This window comes from Apus apus, chromosome Z, assembly GCF_020740795.1.
Source record: "Apus apus isolate bApuApu2 chromosome Z, bApuApu2.pri.cur, whole genome shotgun sequence".
NCBI lineage: Eukaryota > Metazoa > Chordata > Aves > Apodiformes > Apodidae > Apus > Apus apus.
In genome coordinates, this window is record NC_067312.1 from 19,963,530 (window position 1) to 19,988,409 (window position 24,880).

Here is a 24,880-nt window from a genome sequence, read left to right on the forward strand (position 1 = left end):
ACTTGCCATTAAAAAATTTTAGAAAGCCTCGATTTGTTTCAAAATAAACCAGGATAATGTTGGCAATTACAAGTTGTACAATCAGATATGAAAAGTGTTTTTAACAGATTCTCTTAGCACTTCTTTTTTTTTTGAAGTTTGTCATCAAACTACCTGTCACTGGTAAAATCCATAATTACAGTATAGTTTAATTAGTGACATAAGTATAACTGAATAACTGACAATGACATCACTGTTGCATTGTGCCCTTGGTTGTGTATTTCGTTCTACCAACAGGTTTCTAGTAGCATATACCAATGGATCAAGGTTTAAAGCTGATTTATTTTTTTTCCCTTGCAGCGTGGGCAATAACATTGTAACACATCAGCCTTGCAGTATTTCAGTAAAGTAGTAGGACTCGAACCCCAGTGTTTTGAAAATCCTAAATATTTAGGCTCTTATCTTCCTATTGAATTTGACAATTAAACCAGTTTCAATGACAATACACATACTGTGAAACACATTTTACATCACTGATTTTGGAGAACTGATGAATCACAAAATCAGTAAGAATTGTATTTTGGGTCACTTGGATGACTCTGAAAAACTCACCAAATGATTACTGAATTTAGTTATTAGGATGAAATAGAGCATCTAATATTCAGCTTATAAAACTCTCTTTTCAGGTATCAAGTGCTCCATTCCCAATTTATATTCAGAAATGAACTGGATCAAAAAGGAAAAGTGAAGTTTCTCACCCTAGAAAACTGACGTGGTTTAAACTGTATTGTTTTACATTGGTGGTGTCATCAATATTTGCTTATATCTGCCTCCTCAAAAACAAAGAAGGGGGGCCAGGGAGGGGGGAGAAAGGGGTAGTTGGAAAGAAAGTGGATCACTTCAACAGCTTGGTTTATTACACAGCCCTAAATCAGCCAGGCTAACCTAATGCAGAAGCAGAGAATTGCACATGGACAGGAAAGAGCAGAACTGGGGAAATGCAGCTTTCATGATGTCAGCACATTCTGAAATTGCAAATTTGTTTTACTTGATCAGACCTGATATTGGAAATTCAAAGGTACATGGCTGAATGCCACTGTAAATACAGTGTTTTCCTCCCTATTCTGTAGAAAGTACTCTAAGCCTCTGCTGGAGTCAAAGGGATGTGACCAGGACAGGTCCAAAAAGGTGACCTCCCTGACTCTTTCAGTCCTGTTTCTCAGCCTTGGTGGTAGAGTTTCTTGTTCTTGGTGGAGAGCCAATGTGGCTGTATTCCTTCAAGGAATTGTCAAGGACCTTGTGATCAGACAACATCTGTGGCAGCATGCTGCAATCTCTTTGAAACAAAATACTGTTGAATCAAAAGGAAATTAGATACTAGGAAAAACTTGGTCAGAGAATCTAGAGAAAGAAAGTAGACATCTATTCATGAATCTTGCCTGAACAGAGGATCATGTCATCGGGTCTCTCAGTTACTTTCAGTACCACTGACTTTCATCTTGATTACACTGCCTATCAGCTGTCCAAGCCAGGTGTTGGGACCTGATGAGATGCATCAAAGGGTATTTAGGGAACTGGCAGATAAAGTTGCAAAGCCTCTATCCATGATATTTGAGAAGTTGTGGCAGTCCAGTGAAGCTCCCAGTGACTGGAAAAGGGGAAACATCACTCCCATTTTTTAAAATAGAAAAAAGGAAGAACTGGGGAACTACAGACCATTCAGGCTTACCTCTGCCCAGCAAGATTATGGAACAGATCCTCCTGAGCGCTATGCTAAGACACACGGAAAATGAGGAGGTAATTTGAAACAGCCAACACAGCTTCACTAGGGGTAAATATGGTGTCATAAATGTGGTGGCCTTCTGTAATAGGGTTATAATGTTGGTACATAAGGGAAGAGTAACTGATGTCCTCTATTTGGACTTGTGCAAAGCATTTGAACATGTTCCTGACAACATCCTGGTCTCTAAACTGAGAGAGAAATGGACTTGACTGATGAATTACTCAGTGGATAAGGAATTCAGTGGCTGGTCATACTTAGAGAGTTGTGGTCGATGATTCAGTATCCAGGTGGAGATAGAGACAAGTGGCACTAGGACAAGCACTGTTTAACATCTTTGTCAGTGACATGGACAGTGGGATTGAGTGCACCTTTAACAAGTTTGCTGACAGCATCAAGCTGTGTGGTGTGGTTGACACGCTGGATGGAAGGGAAGCCTCTCAGAGGGACCATGACAGGCTGGAGAGGTGGCCCCATGCCAACTTCATGAAGTTCAATAAGGCCAAGTGCAAGGTTGCACTAGGATTGGGGCAATCCTGAGCACAAATACAGGCTGGGCAGAGAATGGATAGAGAACTGGCATGAGGAGAAGGACTTGGGGATGCTGGCTCATGTAAAACCCAACATGAGCCAGCAATGTGCACTTGCAGGCCAGAAAGCCAGCAGGTCAAGGAAGGTGATTCTCCCCTTCTATTCTGCTTTTGTGAGATCCCACCTGGAGTACTATGTTCAGCTCTGGAACCCCCAACACAAGAATGGCATGAAGCTATTCAAGCAAGTCCAGAAAAGGGCCACAAAGATGATGAGAAGGCTGGAGCACCCCTCCTGTGAAGACAGACATTGCATTTACTTTGGGTTGAGCTAACAAGTGGGCACTTCTAATTAAGATTTTCCATACTGTTGTCCACAACCTTATGTTACTGTTTGCTGAGGACAGCTTCTCTTTACTATGGTTTCCCTACATCCTCTACAGTTCCTGATGACTTGCAACCATGAAATACACTAATCTGAGGTGTGTGTAATATTCATGGAAATAATGCAGAGATCCACAGCAGCCAGTACTTTCCACCAGTGATTTGTATTTTCTATCTACTCTATTTCTTGGAAAATATATTTTAATAACTCACTATACATTTGTACTATAAGCACTTTAATCTAATGGCTGTTGTGAACCACAGATATTGAATAAGGTGTATGCAGCACCTTAGTAAAGAGCAATTCAGCTAAATGAAGCAGCCCTGGTTTAAGACCAGGAAAATGTAGTCAACTATAGCAAACAAATTTACTGACACGTCTCAATTAATATGGAATATTGGCAAATAGTTTAGCAATTAACAGGCATAAATCTTGTGAGGTGCACTGCCATAGCAGTAGACAGGGGTCCCTGTATCTTTGCAGGTGAATTTGACATTTTGTGGTAGCTATCGAAAATAAATTTAATAGCAAAAGACCAAGTGAAACAAACACAAACCAACCAGAACAGACAATCCTCCAGATCCTAAGATTAAGTAGCATTGTAATAAAAGTATGGAATTTAATATTTAAAATAGTATAGGTGCAACAACAAAACCCAAACCACCACAGTAGCACAATGGGAGTAAACCTAATATATTTTCATGGCAAATGCTTATTATGAGAACTGATAGTCATACTTTTACTCAGTAAACTAAAAGAACAGTTGCTCTGGAAGTTTTGAAATGATTTGTAAACATGGGTCAATCTAGTGAAAATTTTGGGTGTAGTATTTTTTTAAAAAAAACATACCATCATATTAAGGCTTTTTCTTTAGGAAAAAAAAAAAAAAGAAAAAAAGAAGAAAAAAAAAAGAAGTTATTTAATTTAAAATGTTTCATACTCCTCTGGATTTCTTTTGCCATCATCATTACAATTTTCTCAATATCTTTGGTCTGAAGTGATATTTTCTTCTTTATTTCCTTCTCTCTTTATACTCGTCAAGCAGTCTAAGCAATGAAATTTTAAAATAGTGCTATTTCCTAAATTTAGCTAATACCTGATGTTTCTTAGAAGGGGAATCCATTGTTAGTCTCACCCGCTGTATAAAGAGTTTGGAAATTGAGTGCAGTAAATCAGCAACATGGCCTACTTGGAAACCTGATTGGGGGTGCCAGTGTTCATACCTAACCACAGTCAGACTTCTGGTTTGTGAGACATTTCTATTTTAGCAACTTTTCTTATCCTTATTCAACTGAAATTAAAAATATTTAAATCACAGAATTGTCAGACTTGGAAGGCACGTCTTGAGATCATCCAGTCCAACTCCCCTGCTAAAGCAGGATCACCCAGAGCACATTACTCAGGACTGCATCCAGGTGGGTCTTGAATATCTCCAGAGAAGGAGTCTCCACCACCTCCCTGGGCAGCCTGTCCCAGTGCTCTGTCACCCTCACTGTAAAGAAGTTTTTTTCTCATATTTAAATGGAATTTACTGTGTTCCAGCCTGTGCCCATTGGCCCTCATCTTGTCACTGGAAACTACTGAAAAGAGTTTGGCTGCATCCTCCTTGCACTCACAGTTACTTACAGGCATCAATAAGATCCCCAATCAGACTTCTTCTCCAGGCTGAAGAGTCTCAGGCGTCTCAGTCTTCCCTCATAAGAGACACAAAAATGGACACCAAAGTAGCTGGGTAAACACGTTAGGTTAGCTTTCTGCCTTTTTTTTTTTTTTTTTTTTTTTTTTTTTTAAATGCACTGACACTGTGAAGCCTGTCAGAACTGAAATGCAGTTGGCAGTCAATCTACCCCACTGGGGTGGAAAGCAGATCCATGTGTTAAAGCATCTCACTTTTACTCTGTGTGACTCATGTGAGTCCATTCTTGCTGCATTTGCTTCCTTTCATATTACACATTTAATTCAGGGTAGAACAAAGTGGAGTATTTCCTGTCACCTTTTTCAGTGTCTCCATTTTCTGTGAATCATGTTGCATGCCAATGAAGCAATACAGGGTATTGTCTTATACCCATAACACAGCTTCTGCAGTGTCTATTATCTTCTTTCAGGAAGACCTGAAAAGAGTAGTATGGCAAATTCACAAGGTATGACAATGTACACATATTATAAAGGCTTCCCTAAAGCGGCAAAGGTAACTCGTTTCTGTCAGGGTTGTCTCAAGAGTTCATCCTTTTGGCTTTTATTTCTCACGGTTATAATTGAATTGAGAGTAGACTTGAAAATTACCTTCTTTAAAGTTATTGGGTTTTCTCCTATCTTTAGTACCTACAAGCACATGCACACGAATAATAGGTCTTCTACAATCAATTACTTTCTAACAAAAACGACCAAAAGGAGGTTTTAGAGATAGCATTTGATTTCTAGCAAGAAAGAAAAAAAATAATAATTTAAGAGCTTTAAGGCCAAAATTTATTCATTTTGGAATTTTTTACCACTATTTCTTCCTACACTCAATCTAACTACTGTCTTTGTCGTCAGCTGTTGAGCTCCAGAGAAACACTTTCTTGACTCTGTCATAGGTTTTTATTTTATCAAGACTGATTTTATTCTTTTTCTGGGGTTTGTTTCAATGAATTAGAGTTTTGCTAAATTTTACCTAAGAAATGCTTCTTTGTTTTGTCTCTTAAACAAAGCTGGAGTCTTTGTTAGAAACAGATTTTGAGCAGACTCTAAAAATAGATGAGTGATGGAAACAAGGTGGAAGCAGAATTTAACTACAGACCACAGACTTCCATGAGTGCATGCATGGATGGAGGGATTTGTTTTTTCTAATCAATAACATGAGTTTCCTGCTACTCATCCTGCAAGCCATTTATTTTTCTCCGGGATTTGGAAGATTTGCAGGCCTTGTTTTCACAGTTCTGCATAACCCAAACTTTCATAACCCAAGCTGTTGAGGTACAGGCACAAAACCCTTTTAATTGGAATGAAAATTGAGTAAGGTGAGCGTCACGTCCCACAAGGTGGGTATGACACTGTCATGACCCACAAAGTGGGCACAGCTCCCCAGAGGTGGGAGCCCAAACTAAATATAAATATCTCCACCCTTGGATCCAGTGACGATCTCAGCATGATGTTGTGGTCCTTGGATGGCGGGACCACTCCCCGAGCATTTGGAGTCTGCCCCTTTTATGGCACCTGGCCCTGCCTCTCCTGGTGAGGCTCGGCCTACTTTGTGCAGACTCAGTGTTAGATTTGGGAATGTTCTGGAAATGAGTTGGTGGGGCACAGGAGTCCAGTTATCCCTTGTCCTCCCCTACTTGCCCCATCTGGGTTGACTGAACAATAACCTTTTTTTCCCATGTCCACTCTGTTCTTAAACAGGCAAGTGGTCTTTTGCAAGATGGCACTGTGCCTTCTCTTGCCGGTCACTGTTCCTTATCAAGTAAGGACAGTGTCCCATTTATCAGGGTGGCTGCCAAAGGAGGGACTCCCCTTTCAAGGACAGTGTCCAGTTTATCAGAGTGGTTAGCAAGCGAGGGGCTCTCCTTGTGAGAACAAAGTCCAGGTGGTTATCAAATGATGCCTCCACCAGAGCACAATATCCAGTTTGTCAGGGTGGCTGTTTTGAGACAATTATTCTTCTCGGGACTCTACAGTGAGAGCACAAATAGCTGAAGAATATACAGATCATCACAACTCAAGGGAGATGCCTGCACATTTTCCTTTTCACTCCCTTGCTTCTCTTTGCTAAAGACAATCACTCCCAAAAAGTGATTCTTCAGACACTGACCAAGAGGTGTAAGGTCTCAGAATACTGGATTCTTTTTCTGCCAGTATATTTCAGGAAATGTTTCTAAATTATAAGAAGAAAAAAGTGTTTGTACCTTTATTATTTAATTTGATAGTTCAAACCAGGTTTCAATATTCATTATCTTGGCAAGAAGGGGAAAGGAAGTTGCAATGGGAGCTAAGGAAGGAATGAACTAAATTCTTAAATGATAATGGGTACCAACCAAAGGATAAAGAGAAGGTTCATTAGTTTGCCTGCAGATCAGTTCAACAAGATGCTCTTTCTGAAGGGGCTGGAAGCAAACCCAGAAAGGAAACACAGCTTGAACTGAGCCTTCAGCATTTGATCAAATGCTCAAAGAATGAAGATGAGTTCCAAAAAGAATTCTGAAATAGAAGTTCACCTTGAACTGTTGTCACAGTTTGGCTCTGGGTTGAGGGTCAAACCAGTAACAATAACGCTCTCAATGCCTCCCCTCCCCCAAGGTAGGGAAAGAGGGACAAAAACATTCTGGGTTGAAAGGTGAAACAAATTGATTTTAATTATTAGTGATAGGTTATATATATATATATATATATATATTTCTTTATTTATTTACAAAGGGATGTGCAACACCAGATCCTCTCCCTCCTCCCCTAGCAACTCACAGACTCCCAGCTGAAGGGGGGAGTGTCTGGACACATGGGCGGGATCCTCAGGTGTTGGCTGTGAAGAAAAAAGGAAAAAAAACAATAGAGCCAAAGAAGAGGGCGATAGAAGTGAGAGTAAGCAGAAAAAAAAATGACGTCTTCTCTATACCAAAAGCCAAATAGAGAAAATATTATGAGAAAGAAATATTCTGATTTCGTGATCCTGACTTCAGTCTAGTCTGTTCCTCCGTGGTGGTGGTGGTGGGGAAACTGCAGACATGAGCTTCAGAAGTGTCCTTGGTTGTTACCAGTCCACTGGCGCTGCTAAAAAAAGTTCACTGAAAGAAAAAACAAATGAACAAAGAGAAAATTTGCTTCACCCTGGCTTAAATCAGGACAACTGTAAATCTTGGCATCAAGAATTTCACCTGTGCTAAATAAAACATGACTAACATCGTGAAACTTAAAATACAGTACAACCTTCCATGAAAACCATTAAAACTAATGTTAACATTTAGAATGAAAACAAAGTAATAGGCCTCTTATTAATGAACTTGGTGCTTACCAGTAATAGAATGTTTGATTTGTTGGGCAGTATCAGCAACATTTTGTGATCTTTAACTACAAAAACTAAGTAACAACTATACAACAGTGTTCTTGATTTTGGAGTACTATCATCAGTGACCTTTTTTATCAGTATTCCTGGGTGACTTAAAGAATTTTTTATGAATCTGTCCTTTATTATGCAGATGACAGCTGCCTTTCTAGGTTAATGTTTAGCATTTATAAAATTAAATATCTGATTTGGAATTTTATTTGTATGAGCCCCTCAATGTGGGGTCCTTGGACTGTGACAGTCCAGGGACAAAAGCAAATGGCAAACTCTGCTTTTGATAAATAATCATGGTCCTATTTCACCTTCACTATACTTGACTGGTACAATAATAAGTTTATTAAAGAAAAATATAGGTAGGATATGATTTTTACAGTATGGGATAAGGTAGGGGTCCCCTTTTCAACTTGGCCCTGCTGTGTCTGAATTACATTAAATGTATGTGCAGAAGACACCACTACTCTTTGGAGAGGTTGTGTGCTTGCTAGGTACAAAAGATTGGGTTAAAGATTGACCTGTTTAAACTGCATTTCCATGATTCTGAGAGTGGAAAGGGGCTTTAAAATGTTGCCTGTCCCAGCATGGGAACACCACCACCAATGGTCTTGGCATGTGTGCATCATAGGGTGAGAAGGAACCCTGCAGGACAGCAGCTACCATGCTGGGAGCCTCTGGGAGGGCTTTTCCCACATGCAGAAGGAGTCTTACAGTGGTTCAGTACCACATCTCAGGCTCATCTCAGAGCCCAAGGAAAGCTTGTGTAAAGCAGGTGAAATTGTGAGAAGAGAAACAAAGATAAGAATTACCAGAGAGAAGAGAAGAGGGATAAATATGTTAGTGAAAACATGAGGAAACCTGCGGGGACAGGGACTCCAGCTTAAAATTTTGTCATGTTTAAGTCAGTGAAAAAACCAAAAGAAAACAAATTTCCACTCACCGAAGTGGAGCAAATTTTGGCCCAAATTGAAGAATCAACCTTACAGTGGCAGAAAAAACCCCAGAATTAGAGTATTGTTACGCTGATGTCTCCATGGAGGAGAAGACGATAAACATCTGTTTTGTTCCACTTCCATTTTCTGTTCCAGGCCATGTCCTCTGTTCACACACAAAACCAGCAGCTGCCCTTTGATGCCCTCAATGACAAATCAAGATGAAATGACAGGCAGAGTTGCCAGTTAATAAAAAAATATTATTTTTTTAATCTCATTAAAAGCAAGTTGATTTAATAACCAGAAAAGACTCTTTGGGAATTTGTTCTAGAACATAAGTTACCATAGGACACAACTTTGGGAATTTATGATAGCAGATACTCCCAGCCACTGAACTCATTGGTTGTTGACTTAGAAAATCTTGTAATTATTCCAAAGTATGATTTTTTTATTTTATTGAGCAACTTTTATAAATAGTCATAAGCAATTTGCAGTAATTAATACTGAAAATCTGAACCTTACTTGGAAATCTCTAAACTTTTCTCTGGTCACTGGATGGATCAGTACAGAATATATGCCAAAAAATGAACTCTGTAAAATCAACATTCTCTTTCAAAAAGTCTCCAGTGTTCACTTAAATCACTAGCTTTTGTAAATATTTCTGCTGGTGAACTAACTCCATGGTATATTTATAGAAAGTAGATATGAGTGAATTAATTTTTTTAATTGGGGTGAATATCCACAAGCATTTTGAAAAAGGCACCTACCACCAACTGCATTGTCACTTTCCTTATAGAAAAAAAACAGCCAAGAGAGTATGACCAGGTGTGAAAGTTATGTGGTGAATTTCTCACATTGCAGCAATTCAAGGAATTAATAGTGTAGACAGGATTTTTTTCTAATGAATTTACATTCTGTCAATTTGTTTGAAATAATTACATATGACTGGCCCAATTATAGCGAAGGACTTGCTCTGCTATTGCCTGATGAGATACTTGGCACAGTTTGGGCACATACCACAGTACATATTTTTTATTACTTGAGCATTTGAGAAGTGCCTAAAAATAATGAAGGAGGAGTATATTTATTCCTGTGTTGTCAAGTGTTTGACAGCTTTCCAAAGCCTTATGCTCAGAAGGCAATCCTGCAAAGCCTTTTTTGGTATGACTTATTAGCACTGTCTGCTTGAGAGATTCCTTTAAAATATAGCTCAGATTTTATAACCAGGAGACACCATTGTGTGGTCTGATTTCCTGCCCAGGATTTTCTTGAGGAAATTATTTCTCTTTGACCACTTAAGCATGTTTTAGAAAAATGTGCTGCAATAAGTGACAATGTATATGATCAGATTAATCACTGCTGCTTCCTGAAGCTTCTTTCATGTACTATTTTACAGGTCATTTAAGCCAAACACAAATGACATTCACAGGGAAGGGAAACAGTGCAAAATTTTTTTCTTTGCTATTAATTTAATCTCAATCTTAAGTATTTATACATTAAAATCAAGGTAAGCAGTTGAAATCAAACTAGTTCCTCTACATTTCTAAAGGTTTCAATGCAATTTCCACTTTCAGTAACCTCAAGAAGACTGGAAGAATTATTAAACAAATCCAGGGTATGTAACAAACACATTAACTAATTTTTCTCTCAGAGCGGAAAACACAGACTTTTCTACAGTCATACTAAGCTCTCATAATCATAGAATCATTAAGATTGGAAGGGACCTTAAACATCATCAAGTCCCAACCCCCTGCCAGGAGCAGGGAACCCTACCCCTAGACCAGGTTGCACAAAACCTCATCCAACCTGGCCTTAAAAACCTCCAGGGATGGGGCATCAAAAACCTGCCTGGGCAACTCATTCCAGCTCCTCACCACCCTGATACTGAAGAATTTCTTCCTAATATCTAACCTAAATCTCCCCTCTCTCAGTTTAAAACCATTGCCCCTTGTCCTCTCACTGTCTTCTCTGATGAAAAGCCCCTCCCCAGCTTTCCTGTAGCCCCTTTCAAGTACTGGAAGCTGCTACACGGTCTCCCTGGAGCCTTCTCTTCTCTAGGCTGAACAGCCCCAAGTCTCTCAGCCTGTCTTCATAGCAGAGGTGCTCCAGGCCTTGGATCATCTTGGTGGCCCTTCTCTGGACCCTCTCCAACAGGTCTATATCTTTCTTGTGCTGAGGGCTCCAGAACTGTACACAGAATTCCAGGTGGGGTCTGACCAGAGCAGAGCAGAGGGGCAGAATCCCCTCCTTGGCCCTGCTGACCACACTTCTTTTGGTGCAGCCCAGGATGTGTTTGGCTCTCTGGGCTCCAGCACACACTGGCGGCTCATGTCGAGCCTCTCATCTACTACCACCCTCAAGTCCTTCTCCTCAGGACTGCTCTGCACACATTCTCCTCCCAGCCTGTATTTGTGCCTGGGGTTGTGCTGACCCATGTGCAGGACCTTGCACTTGTCCTTGTTGAACTTCATGGGGCTGCCACTAGCCCACCTTTCCAGCCTGTCAAGGTCCCTTTGGATGGCATCCCTTCCCTCTAAGGTGTCAACCACACCTCACAGCTCGTTATCATCTGCAAACTTGCTGAGGATACAGTCAATCCCACTGTCTGTGTCTCCAACAAAGATGTTAAACAGCACTGGTCCTAGTACTGACCCCTGAGGGACACCACTCATCACCTGCCTCCATTTGGACATTGAGCCATTGTCCACAACTCTCTGGGTGTGGTCATCCAGCCAATCTCTTACCCACTGAGTGGTCCATCTGTCAAATCCATGCCTTGTCATTTTGGAGAGCAGGATGTCATGTGGGACAGTGTCAAACATCTTGCACAAATCCAGGTAGGTGATGTTAGTTGCTCTGCCACCATCCACCGTCTCTGCAGCCTTGTTGTAGAAGGCCACCATATTGGTCAGGCATGACTTGCCCTTAGTGAAGCTGTGTTGGCAGTCACCAACCACCTCTTTATTTTCCATGTGCCTTAGCAGACTTTCCAGGAGGATCTGCTCCATGACCTTGCTGGGCACAGGGGTGAGACTGACTGGCCTGTAGTTCCCTGGGTCTTTCTTTTTCCCCTTTTTAAAAATAGGGGCTATGTTCCCTTTTTTCCAATCAGCAGGAACCTCACCAGACTGCCATGACCTCTCAAATATGATGGACAGAGGCTTAGCAATTTCATTTGCCAGGTCCCTCAGGACCAGTGGGTGAATCTCATCAGGTCCCATAGATTTATGCATCTTCAGGTTCTTTAGATGGTCACAAACCTGCTCTGCTCCTACAGTGGGGGATAATTCACCCTCCCAGTCCCTGCTTTCAACTTCTGTGGCCTTTGTGTTGAGGTTGGAGCACTTGCCAGAGAGGACTGAAGCAAAGAAGTCATTGAGGACCTCAGCCTTCTCAATATCTTGTGTTGCTACCTTGTCTGTTTCCTTCAGGAGAGGGCCTACACTCTCCTTGGATGTCTCCCCAACATACCTAAAGAAGCTTTTCTTATAATATATATATTTTCTTACATAATGGCTATGGTAGTTAGAGAAAGCTGCAAATTAAAAATCTTACATACAAAATATCTAGATATTAAGATCAATACTGTATTTTACTTTATGCAGGGCAGCCCTTGAACCTCATGCTACAGATCAAAGACTGTTAAAATATAACCCTTTCTCTTAGATTTTAAGGTCCAAAAATAGAATCTCTTTCCTGAAGCATTCAGAAACTAACTTGCAGAAAAAATTCTTCTGAGACTTGTAAATCAATATATATATATAAAAATTTCTTGAATGAAATCACATATTTAAACAGGAAAATTTTGCTGAGTAGCTCTTCCTCATATGTTTATAAAAATAGTGTATTTCTACTATAAACTAATTGCATTAATAAACATGGTATGTAAAACCAGCAAGCAAAGTCAAACCTGACACCGCTGGAAAATACTTTCCGAGCCAATTGATAATGAGGAATTTCCCTTCTGACAGCTTTAGGGATCATTTAAATAACTCTTAATGACATTAGACAAGGCATCCTTACGTCTTTAGGCAATGTGACCTATGCTGTGCCTTTCTGGTGCTTGCTTGTTCTTAAGAACTGCAAGCTGCAGTATAGACTGCAATGTATTTTTATTATTGTGACAGCTGATGTTCCCTAAGTCCAGAACTTAGAGTCAAAGTTAAATAAAAAATGAAAGCTACAAGTTTTCCACCAAAAAGGAAATTTGATGCTCTGCAGTTTGGAATAGAAGCATAAAACTAAACCACACCCAAAATATTCTAAACATTTTCTCATCACTCTATCTCCTCCAATTTTCAAAGCATTATGCATCTGTGCAGAACTTATTCTTAAAATCTATGTCAGAGAGGCCCTCTGAAAATCTTTTGAGCAAATACCCTTTCACAGGTTTTCTGTACCTCCCTGGTATGACACATGGAAAAAGGAGAATTGATCCTGGCATAGCTACCACGTGGGATAACTAAGTTTAAGGTTTAGAATTCCTTAAAGCATAGCAATTTGCAGAAGTCATGCATGAGGCAGTCATGGGTTACATTGCCAGAGTCTTTTTATGGTTTTACTCAGCACAGATCAGCTTTCAATCTGCAATCACTTCCTTTAATACGAAGGTATGCAGTTCACCTACCTCTGCCAAGACACCACTGAGTACATTCTCCTTTTGTCTTTTGACTCAAAAAAACACAAAAAAACCCAACCCAACCCAAACAAAACAAAAACCCACCCACCTTTTTTTTTGTTTGTTTTAGCTAAATTGAATTGTAATTGGCAATATGGTTTGAGCATTTGGCAGTGTTCAGGGCATCCTATACCCTGAGATACTCAGAATCTTGTAGAACTGTTTAACTTAAGGAGAAAAGACATCTTAGTACTTGACAAAAAAGGAAAGAAGAAACAAGATGTGAAATGCCACACTGCCTAAAATAAGTCAGAAGTCTCTTGAAAAGGGCAGACTTAATAAAGTAACATAGACATACATTTTTTTTTTCTTAAATGAAAATAGTATTTTTCTATATATTTAAAATTCTATATATATAAGTTCAGCAACTCCACTATTGAACTTTTATTCAGTAATCAGAGAGAAGATCTGCAGGATCCAGGGGGATCACATATGAAGAATTAGGAAAGCTGAAGCTGTGTGGCTGCAGGATTCTTTTAAAATAAAGCCTGACTCTGGAACTCAGGTAACCATCATGTGTAGCTGTCCTTGCTGTTTGTTGATGAAGCCAAATGTGTGGAGTTCTACTTGAGCTACCAGGACATTAATGGAAGTCAGACAAAGCATAACTATGCTGTTATAAATGTCTTACTGGGCAGAGACAGAAGCAGCATAAAAAGGAGAGAAAGAAAGAAAAATTGTGTAGTGTAGACATTATAGCTTAAGCCAGACACAAATAAAATAAAAGGTACTTTTTTTGCTGTCTGCGTTGTAAACCTGATTAATCATTTCACAGTAATATTTCAGCTACCTTAATTCATCCCTTGTAAAAGGACTTGAAAGCCTACAATTACAGTTGGAAAAGGCAAAATGCTCAGAAAAAAAAAGCTGCTTCAGCAATAGCAAATCCTAAGACAAAGAATCTGAAAAAGAACAAATGTGGAAGCTAGAGTTGGAATAGCCACTGGTTTATTGCACCTCAGCTTTGGCACCCTTGGCTCCTTTCTTTTGCTTCTTTGAAGCTAACTGCAGATTTCATTTCCAGCAAAGTCTGCTTTAACTACTTGTTTTGCTGAAATGACCCTAGTAAAAAACCCTTAATAATTCCTGTAAAAAGTAAAACAAACAGCAAAAATTACCCTAATATTTGCATAATCAAAATCATGGCTGTGTGTCTCAAAGATTTTCTGTGTAGAAATTGCTGAACAACTGACTCTTGTGCTGACGAATCTCTGTGGGCTCAGGAGCCAGCAGAGCCCACAATGGTAAGAGAAAAAGGCAGTCCAGCAGTCTTATTCTCTTTATCCTTTGACAAATCAGTATTCAGTGGGATTCAGGTTGAAGGAGTCCTCAAAGTGATGAGAAAACACAAAGAAATGGAGCAGAGAGATCATCAAGGCAGCAGAAAATCATAATGAATTTTCCAAAAAACCACAGTCAATCCCAAAGAGAGACTGGATAGATGATGAGACAAAGAAAAAAAGTAGTTTTGTTTTGTGTGTTTGCTTTGTTTTATTGCTGAAATAGCAGGAAGTGAACCAGTGATCTGTTTTAAAAACAGACAGGGAAAACTGTAGAGATTGGTAGGCTGAGTCAGAGATCTCTGAGAATAAAAAGGATGAAAAAGGGAAAGAGCAAGAACAACATGCAATAAATGACTTTTCTGGTGGCAAAATAATTTACCTGTATGGCAAACCTCTTGTTGACATTCCAAGAGTGTTCTGTATCTCTGCAGGCATCTTCAAGGTGCCTAAAGAAACCTTTTCTGTGTACAGAAGGTATTTTACATTAATAGATTAACTATTCTGTGCATTGACTAGAAAGCTTTTGGAAGAAAAAAAATGAGAGAAAAGAGAAGAATTGGGCTAAAATTAATGTAGAGGCACACTGAAATTCAGATCTTTGCAGGACCGTGCATACAGATATAAATAGATGCAACATGTAGATCAATACAGTCCATGTTCCCAAAATTAATTGTGAGGAGCTGAGTATATCGGACCTCAATAAAGAAATAAATAATAAAGTGTTGGCAAATGAAAAAATGAACAGAATTATAATGTTTTAGTGGAACAAAACACACACTGCAGTATCAAATATTGCCATTATCTTAATATACAGCCTATCCTGTATATTAAGCTAAAACTAAGAATATTCAGTCTATACAGCTAAGCAGTGCTCTTCATGTCAATACATACCATAAAAATTATTCCAAACTAAATAATATTTTCTAAGGGAAATTTTTGCTCACAAACCTGCGAGATTGAACATAAACAAAAAAAAGAGCACAAATCTTGCACTACTTTCAGAGTGCTCATTGCACTGTAGCATCTTTATCTCAGAATCTAAAAATCACAAAATGGTGGAGGCTGAAAGGGACCTCTAGAGGCTCCAGAACAACCAAGGCCACCTAAAGCCCATTGCCCAGGACCATGTCTATACAGTTTTTGAAGATCTTAAAAGATGGAGACTCTACAATCTCTCAGGAAAACCTGAGCCAGTGCTTGGTTGCCCTCACAGTAAAAAAGTGTTTCCCAATGTTCAGAGGGAACCTCCTGTGTTTCAGTTTGTACCTATTGCTTCCTATTCTGTCACTGGGCTCCACTTGAAAGGGACTGGATCTTTCTTCTTTACACTGATCCTGTTCTTGTTTTAGTCTTTGTTCTCAGATTTGAATAATAGATTTTTTTTTTTTTTTGGGGGGGGGGTTAAAAGCATTTGTTCTTTCTCTGTTTATTCACTTTGATCTTCCTGCTTGAATGCCCTGAAATATTTTTTTAAAGAACCAGTTTTTGCTAGATACTCTTTTGCATCATGGTCAGTACACTCTGCATGGTTATGATCTTTATAAACTTACATATTCAAGAGATTTTTTTTTAAAGATCTATTGGGATTGTGTGATCTGCTAAAAGGTCTGTGGATGCAATTTTGTTTTTACTTAATTGTGACCACATATTAATACTAAATGCTGAGCACACTCTACTGAAACACTTTCTCATGAAGGTAACAGTTCTCTCCAAGTGAATTCTGGATTTTTCTTTCTGTTGTGTGATGATCAGAAGTGAATCATTGTCAGTGGGGAGGAGGAGAAGAGAGAGAAGCTGAAAATAATCAGACATTCTGATTAGACTTGCGGTTGAAATAATACAAAATTACCATGCCAACATCTTTGTTGTTTATAGAAGTAAATACTGCAGCACTAGAGTCTGTCATTAATATTACTGCAGATTGGCTCAACGCATAGTGCATTTACTTGTGGTCTTACATAGGAAAATGTGCAGAATATGCAACAGCAACTGAGCCTAACACTAATAGATGTGTAATATCCACGGAGACACCTGCTAGTCTTTGTTACAGGTAAAGTTTCTCTGATTTCCAGCATGACCCTTCAAAAACCATTCAGGTTACCAGTCTCATTGGTTTATTAGGACAAGGAAGTGGATGTGGTGACCTGAAAGGTCCTTTCATTTTTGTTTAACACTGTACCTATTGGATAGCTTCCTGCTCACAAATCTCCCTGCAACTGAAGGGAAGGCTTATCTTCTCCATTAATTTAGTACCTTAGCCTTTCCTAGTATATCACTCCCTCTAGCTATTTGTCCTTCTTAAAATTCTGTTTGTCTCTCAAACAATTAAGTGTCTTGGCATCTCAATAGAAGATGTTTATTTTAGGGATTACATGCCAAGATTCCTAAATCCAGAGTGTAAAATGTGAGAGCAAAAAGGGTGTAACCTTCTTGGGTAAAATGGGTAAAAATGGGCTAGTATTCTTGTTTCCTATTTAAATAAATAAATGTTTAGAGCACAGGCAGTAGAATAAACAATTAATGAACTTCAGCACCTCTGAAATACTCTGAAACACAGGGATCCTAGTAAAAAAATCTTTTAAAAGCCTGTGAGCAGCAAGACAGAGATTAGCAAAGCTGCATTATACAGACAGGCTGAAAACTGAGAAGCATGTTGTTCAGGTTATTATTTGTCCAAGGTAAAATAGTGTGTTTTAGACTACAGACACCAATGTGAGAACATTGATCAATTCCATAGGAATTGTTGCTGTGAAAATAAAACTGTTCTGGTCCTTTCATTGACAGAATCCTGTGTTGAGTCATAACATTTGAAAAGCCAGTCAGTGTTAATTTCCAGGATGGTGGTCAGACAGTTGGCTGTTTTTTTGTTTTGGTTTGGTTTGATTTGGGGTTTGGGTTTTTTTGGGGGGTTTTGTGTTGTTTTATTTTTTGGTGTGTGTGTTTGTTTTTGTGTTTTGCTTTTGTTTGTTTTTGTTTGTTTGTTTTTTTTTGTTTTTTAACTTATTCATCACACATTTTAAAAAGGCGGCTGAGGGGAGACCTTATTGCTTTCTACAATTATCTGAAGGGAGTTTGCAGCGAGGTAGGTGTTGGTCTCTTCTCCCAAGTTACAACTGACAGAACAAGAGGAAATTGCCTCATGTTATGCCAGGTGGGGTTTAGATTGGATATTAGGAAAAAATTCTTCATTGAAAGGGTTGTCAGGCACTGGAACAGGCTGCATGGGGAAGTATTTGAGTCACCATCCCTGGAGATATTTAAAAGATTTGTAGATGCCATCCTTTGGGACATGGTTGGCTTTTACATTATGCTATGTTAATGGTTGGACTTGATTTGGTTGGAAAAGACCTTTAAGTCAAAAATTATTCCATGATTCTATGATTCAAAAAATAGGCATTAAGTTTTATATATTGCCCCATTAGATGTTAATAGGTCTTTTCCTTTGAAAGAGCTCCTTCTTCTGCTGGTAAATACTTATGGATTGTGATGAGATCAACTAAAATTTTTCTTCCCTTTGCTTTAAGAAAGGTATGTTTAGTCTTTTCCTTAAATGCACATCTCAGTACTTTTTTGTTGCTCCTAGTTATTAAATGAGTGAAAGAGACAAGCACATGTAATTTTGAAGGACTGTGATAAGTCTTGCTAGGCAAAGGAGCCAAAAAGCAGAGAAGGAATTGGTGTCTTTCAAGTAGTTCAGAAAAAAGAATGGATAGCTAGAGGTTAAAAATAATAAATCAAGGGGTACCTCCAACCATGGGTAAGCAAAAGCTGTGTATTGCAGCAGCTGCCAGATCTTGTCAAGCCATATGAACTATATGCTAGAAACAAAAAAGCCCAGGCACAGCAGTTTGGACAAACACTGGTCAATGAAAAAAAATAATTATGAGAATACGGGTAAGAAAAAGGGCCAGAAGGTAGGTGGAAAACACATTTGGATGCGCGCTTTTTTGTACACATTTGAAAAACTCCAGATGGGTAACTTTTGCACAAATCCTCATTATCCATGAGCTTACAGTGCCTGGCAGCAAAAGTTTAATGAGGCCTAACCAGGCATTTCCTTCTCTTAGCTTTTTTTCTCAGGGAAAAGAAGTTCAAGAGTTGATTTGACACACAAGGGATTAACAAGGAGGTGAGTTGCCTTTGCTCAGCAAAACAAACGGGCTATCTGGTGTTGGCTGTAAGGAAGAAAACTTGTTAGCTGTAGCTCATTCAAGCACAGTTACACAAGTTTCGTGCAAAGCACCCAGCACAGTTCCATCTGCTTGTACCCTATCTGATCCAGAAGTCAAGAAATCTGCATTAAGCAGGGCTATCAGCTGTAGTAGAAAGCCGAAATGGCTGTAAAGATTGCTTGGATTATTCATGGTTTTCAACATTCATCTGGGATCACATGGGGTAAAAAAATCAATAGTGCTAATAATAATGTTTCAAAACAGGACAGGCACAGCAAATCAAATCAGTAAGTTTTGAGTTCTTTCTATCATGTACCTTTGCTGAACTATTAGTTGCCTATAAATTCCCTGCATGTACCTGCATTGTCAAAATGCAGCTATGTTGCATGCCACAGGGAAATGTCAGAGACTGAGCTTCAAACTTTGACATGGAGACGTGTGGTGTTTTTATCCCTGTGCTTGCCAATCATTTCCTTTGTGAACTTGCAAGCTCTTCCTAGAACTGTTTGAAAAACCCCACCTAACACACAAAACTAATAATCTCACAGGGGGATTTCAATTAATATTAAAAAGCATGTCCATAGGCCTATTGGTATTCTACAGTTGGAGTCAGAGACATGTTCTTCCCGTGATCCTGAACGCAATGGCTGTGGTGTGCCCTGCACAAAAAAAAGATGAAGAAAAAAAAATAAGAACACAGAAAAGGTTGAGTTAGATTTTCTTTTTGGAAGGGAAAGGTTTTGGTGTTTTGTTAGGTGTTTGTTTTTTTGGTTTTTTTTGCTTTTTGTTTTTTTTTTTTTGTGGAGGGGAAAGGTAGGAAGCTTGTGAATCGTAAATCCTCTGCTGCCGTAATTTGCAGTTAAAAATTCCACATACATACCTTACATTTTTAAATGTCAAACTGGGACTGAAAAGTAGAAATAAATTGTTGTGGAAGGTGTAGTTGCGTTAGGATGGAAGTTCCAACCTTTTTATTTGAGTTTGCTGTTCAAGCCTCATCTAGCAGGTCACATGAGGACACTTGTTTTTCGCTAAGTCAGTGGTGACATTGGCTCTGATGTGATCCTCGAACTTAATGTGAAGTAGATGTCCAGGGTCTGCATAGGGTTGGCACTCAAATTTTCGTTATCTTACCTTTTTTATCTTATTATGCCAGGTGAAGCCCCTTCTGAACATTTTCTTTTTTGAAAAGGAAGAGGAAATACATCTCAAGCATATTACTTATGTGAATTTCCTTATATATGCAGGCTGTAGGCCAAAATTTCTAAAGAATTTTATAATTTTAAACTTTATAACAAAATTAGATGATTTTCTAGTATAGAAAAATCTAGATAAGGGAAATCAAAGTGAGCTGAGCTCTCATAAAGTCTAAAATACTTACCATCTAACTTTGACCTGTTCTATTTTTAAATTACCATAATGTAATAAGATGTGCTGGTTTTGAGAATACTATCAACTTTAGACAGTATCATAAAGCGTAATTCCCAAGAAGCAAAAAAAGAAAAAATTCTGAGCACAGAATGTCAGAAACTAGTATACTGAGTATTGACAAGAAGGATAATAAATCCTGAGATTCAGTAATACATTATTTTTTCCCTCAAGTAACAGAGATGAATACATGATTGTCAAAACTTGTGATACACTAGTGAATATTGTCCGACTCACTCTTTGATACAATTTGAGTTCAATATGCAAAAAACCCCAAATCTATTTCTGCTTTATGGTGGACAGTTTACATCTTCTCGAAAATCTTTTGAAAGTAGTATTAGTTCAACAGTAACAACAAAAAAAAAAAGGTATTTTATCAGTGGCAAGGCTGACTGTCTGTTTAAAGATTAAATATTTATCATCAATAGTTTTCAAAGATTTGAAATGTAATAATTTTTATTCTCTGCTTTAATTCCTTTGTTTGCTTGTTATGTTTTCTAGCACTATGGATGGATTAAATGAAAAATTCATTTAATACTTTCTTCAAAACCAGTACAAACAGCCTTTGGCAGTTTTTAGTTTTGTAGTGACAACAACGAATCCTTGGGAACTCCCACTTTATTCTCTTGCTCTGTATCAACAGCAGCCTGGCCAAAAAATTTACCTAAATGGAAAAAGCTTCTTGTTTGGGTCTAAATGTTGAATTCCTCTACTTGCTCTAACCATGACACTCAGTTGATTAGAAGTTAATCAACCTCTTAATTGATTAACTGAAAATTTTATTTGTTTTTCAGTTTCTCCACTTTCTTCTTCTTAGCCATTCTTTCCATCTTTCTTCTTTCATGTTTCCAGAGCTGGTCAAAACTTCTAGAACTCCTTGACCAGGTAGCCTTCTCTCTTTAACCAATGACAAAGCTCTCATCAAGAATTAAATAATGCCAAGAAACCATTCCATCAGTGAACTGAAGAGATTTAGCCTATTTTAAGAGAAATTATGGAAATGTCTTTGTACAGCACTTGGAAGCATTTTAAATGCAATTTTTCCCAGTTACTTCAGCCACTAGTGATCCATTTAATCCTTTTTAATAGGTATTTTGTATTGAAATGTTTTCAGAAAAAAAAAAAAGAAAAAAGAAAAAAAGGAACATGTAATTTACCTTTATAACAATAAAATAATAAATATAAACAATCAATTTTTTTTTTTTTTTTGTCTCAATACTTCAGGATTAATGCTTCTCTGTAGCATTTACCATAACAAATACGTTGTATTCTACTGTGATATTACTGCATCCTCATCTGCAATACCAGCTGCCTTGTCAACACATTAGCCTTCTCCCATGTGGAGATAAGAATTCTGCAAGATTACTTGAAAAATATTTATTTTTAAAATGGTAAAACCTGACATAAGCTTTCCCCTTCTCATTCCTTGTGATTGTGGCCTTCTACTGCCAGTGAACCCATGGTATGAATTACTCCCAAATTTCACATTTTTGAGTAAGTCCTTGTTTGTTTTTTTCATACTGTCTCTAACCCATGGAAAAATCTCCTTGGAAAAAAAAAAAAAAAGGGAAAAAAAGAGGGCACATGTTTATTTTATGTTTCTTCTTTAAACTCTCCTTTGTCAAAATGCACAGTAAGAATCTTGAAAAAGCCCTGATACCCTGAAGACTGCCTCTTCTGGTGACCAGCATCATTCCACTTTCTCCCTTCCTGGGATCTGGCTGCTGTCTCATGAATTGATCCTTCTCAAGTGAGTGTGATGAGGCCTCATTGTGTGAGCTGGATAGAGGCTGTGAACCCTCCACTGCCAACTGCAACAGGAGCTGGCTGTAAAAATAAACTTGGGAGTGACTGGTTTTAAGTAATAAATTCTGTGGACAGATTATCTTCTGGGTACATTATCATACAGAGTGGTATCTGTGGCTATTTGCCACCAGCATTTTACTTCAGTGCCACTTTTCAAATGAGTGATTGTGATACTAATGAGGATAATTTTACATCTGCTGTGGATAAGCAGGCACAAACCTCAGGTATCTAGGCCAGAAATGACAAAACATTTGGGCATTAAGTACCACATTAATTCCAAAAATCACTGTGGATCTTTGTTGGTGCCAAGTTTGGGACCTGTGCCAATGCTTTACACCACCAGGCATTTCCTTAGCAGAAGCAGATGTGCCTGTATATCTTGATGTCTCATGGCTGGGAGCACGTACATAACACCACGTAGTCCGAGTTGCACAAGGAAGGATAGGACATCCCTTTGATAATTTGCATCCATTAAAGAAATTGGAAGGCTACGTAATATCCCTTATCTAACCAACCACAAGCAGAGGAGGTGCAATCGAAGGAAATGGCTCATGGCTTGGATGTATCATTACATCCTGATGAGGAAGCTGGGAGCAAACCAGAATGGTTCTTGATCTGCTGAGAGGAAGAGAGCAGCCTGCACTCAGTGGTCATCTTGGTTTCCTGAAGCTGTGACTATGGCTGCTTTCCAATCTTGCACTAAGCATAGCTTGAACATGTGGAGGAAGTGAAGGGTCCACAGGGAACAACTCTGGCCTGGTTAGATCTCATAAATAATCTCACAGAAATTTCATATATTTTTCTCATATGTTCAAGCAAATCTAGCAAACATCTATCTGGATAGTATTGATACCTGAAAATCCCTGAAATGTCTGTTGAACCTTCACCCATTGCTAGCAGATATTTCTGTCAAATGCTTCTTAATTTTGCAACTAAGTGAGAGCAGAACTAAAATAATTCTGCATTTATGTAAACAAAAATAGATCTTTCTGGATAAAACTAACAAATTTAGAAGTCATGTTGTTATCTTTAATTGCTATGTATGTTTTAATCCATGCGCCCCAAATTCTGTTTTGTTTTTTTTTTAAAAGCATAATTAACCCAAATTGTGGTATAATGCGATGTTAGACCAGACTTCTCCTACTTACAAAGCTGTGGACATCACTTCCAATTTTCACATTACATCTAAGCAGGCGGTTCTAAATGAAATTTCCAAATTGCTAAAACATCTGTTGTGACATGAACAAGTAGGGAAAGTCACTCTTTTGCATTTACTCCATTCAGGTCCTCCCTTGACCTTTTTGTTATATTTTTATTCAAATGCAATATATTTTCTCTATCTGAAGTGTAAATTTGAGTCATAAAATTGGTTGAATCAACTACTTTAAAATGCCAGAATTACATGTAAGTCTGCTATGACAAAGCCTTTCTAATTAGGCAACTGCTACCTTAATATTTAATTGATATCAATATAGAAAATGAACACATGCTTCAATTTCAGAATTACCTTGTAAGTAAGAACAGTTTGACTGCATTGTACCAATAAATTAATTAGGCTAGGTTTGAAACGGAATAATCCATATTTGATACTGAAAATCATTCTTACCACCAACAAATACAAATTCCAGACAGATTCAAACCTCCCTTTATTTGCCCTTACTGAAAAGTATATACAGGCATGGAATACCATATAAAGATGCATTAATATAATTGTAATTTTTTTGGTCTAAATCTTGAAAACAACATAAGTGCTCAGTTTAGATCTGCAGGTGCTAGAACAAACACAAAAAAACCACAAAACTGAGAAAATTTTCAGAGGCTAAAGGTACATTTTGGTATGTTGTGAGACCTGGGCTACACTGACAGGCTATGTCTAATGACTCCAGCTTTTCTGCATTCTAACTTACTTTATTTTTGCTACAAGTGTCTTTAAATACTTCAGCAGAGCCACATGAGTCTACTTTCCAGTAAGCTTCCTTTGCTCACATATCCTCCAGGCTAATTAAATTTTATCTCTGACAAAAGATGCTGTGTGGTGCTTCCTTCCTACCTGGGGTTTTAGTCCCTGACCTTCCAAGGGAGCAACACTCTTGACTCTCACACGGACAGGACATAAAGTGGCAGAGTAAGACTGAGGGGAAAGAGGCTCCTGCTGCCAGAGGTCGCAGGGCTTTGCTTAGCAGGAAACAGACACTCTACATATGACGTTTCTGCAGGATTTATTTGGCAGGTGGGGAGGCTGAGAGTCCACACTGCAACAGTGCATATGTAGGGACAAGTTTTCTCACACGAATATGTGCCGTGTCATTCATAGGCAATTATTCTGCCCTAAGTCTATCCTCTCCTGAAAGACAGAAGTGAGGAGATGTGCTTTGAAATCTGCCAGATGTGGTCTGGAGACCATGTTGCAACCATCCTCTGATTCTCTTCCTTCATGTATTTTGTTTAAAGTGCTCTTTGCAGAAGGAGTAGTGACTTCTACTTTTTATGCAGGTTGTTTACAGAGTGTGTATTAGTGGAAGTCATTATCTGGTTGAGTAGGATTGACTCAACTTAGAAGAACACAAATGTCCAGTTCTCATTTATTTCTGAGAACCTTAGTTTGCTGCGTATTTTACATATAGACATCTACTGACGGTGAGATAAATGGCAGGTCGAGATTTGTCATCCATCTAAAAGCAGACTTTTGGTATATAAGTACTTCTCTTACCTGCTCATGCCTTGGGGAAAGCAGTGTGGTGAACTGCCGAGATGGCAAAGCTATTGATTACTTTAGGAATAGCTGAAGGGACAGGATTGCACTGAACTCACCACAAAGGAATTCCTGATTTCCTTTTTTTGCTTCATCCACTTTCACTTGTGCTGGGAACTGACATCT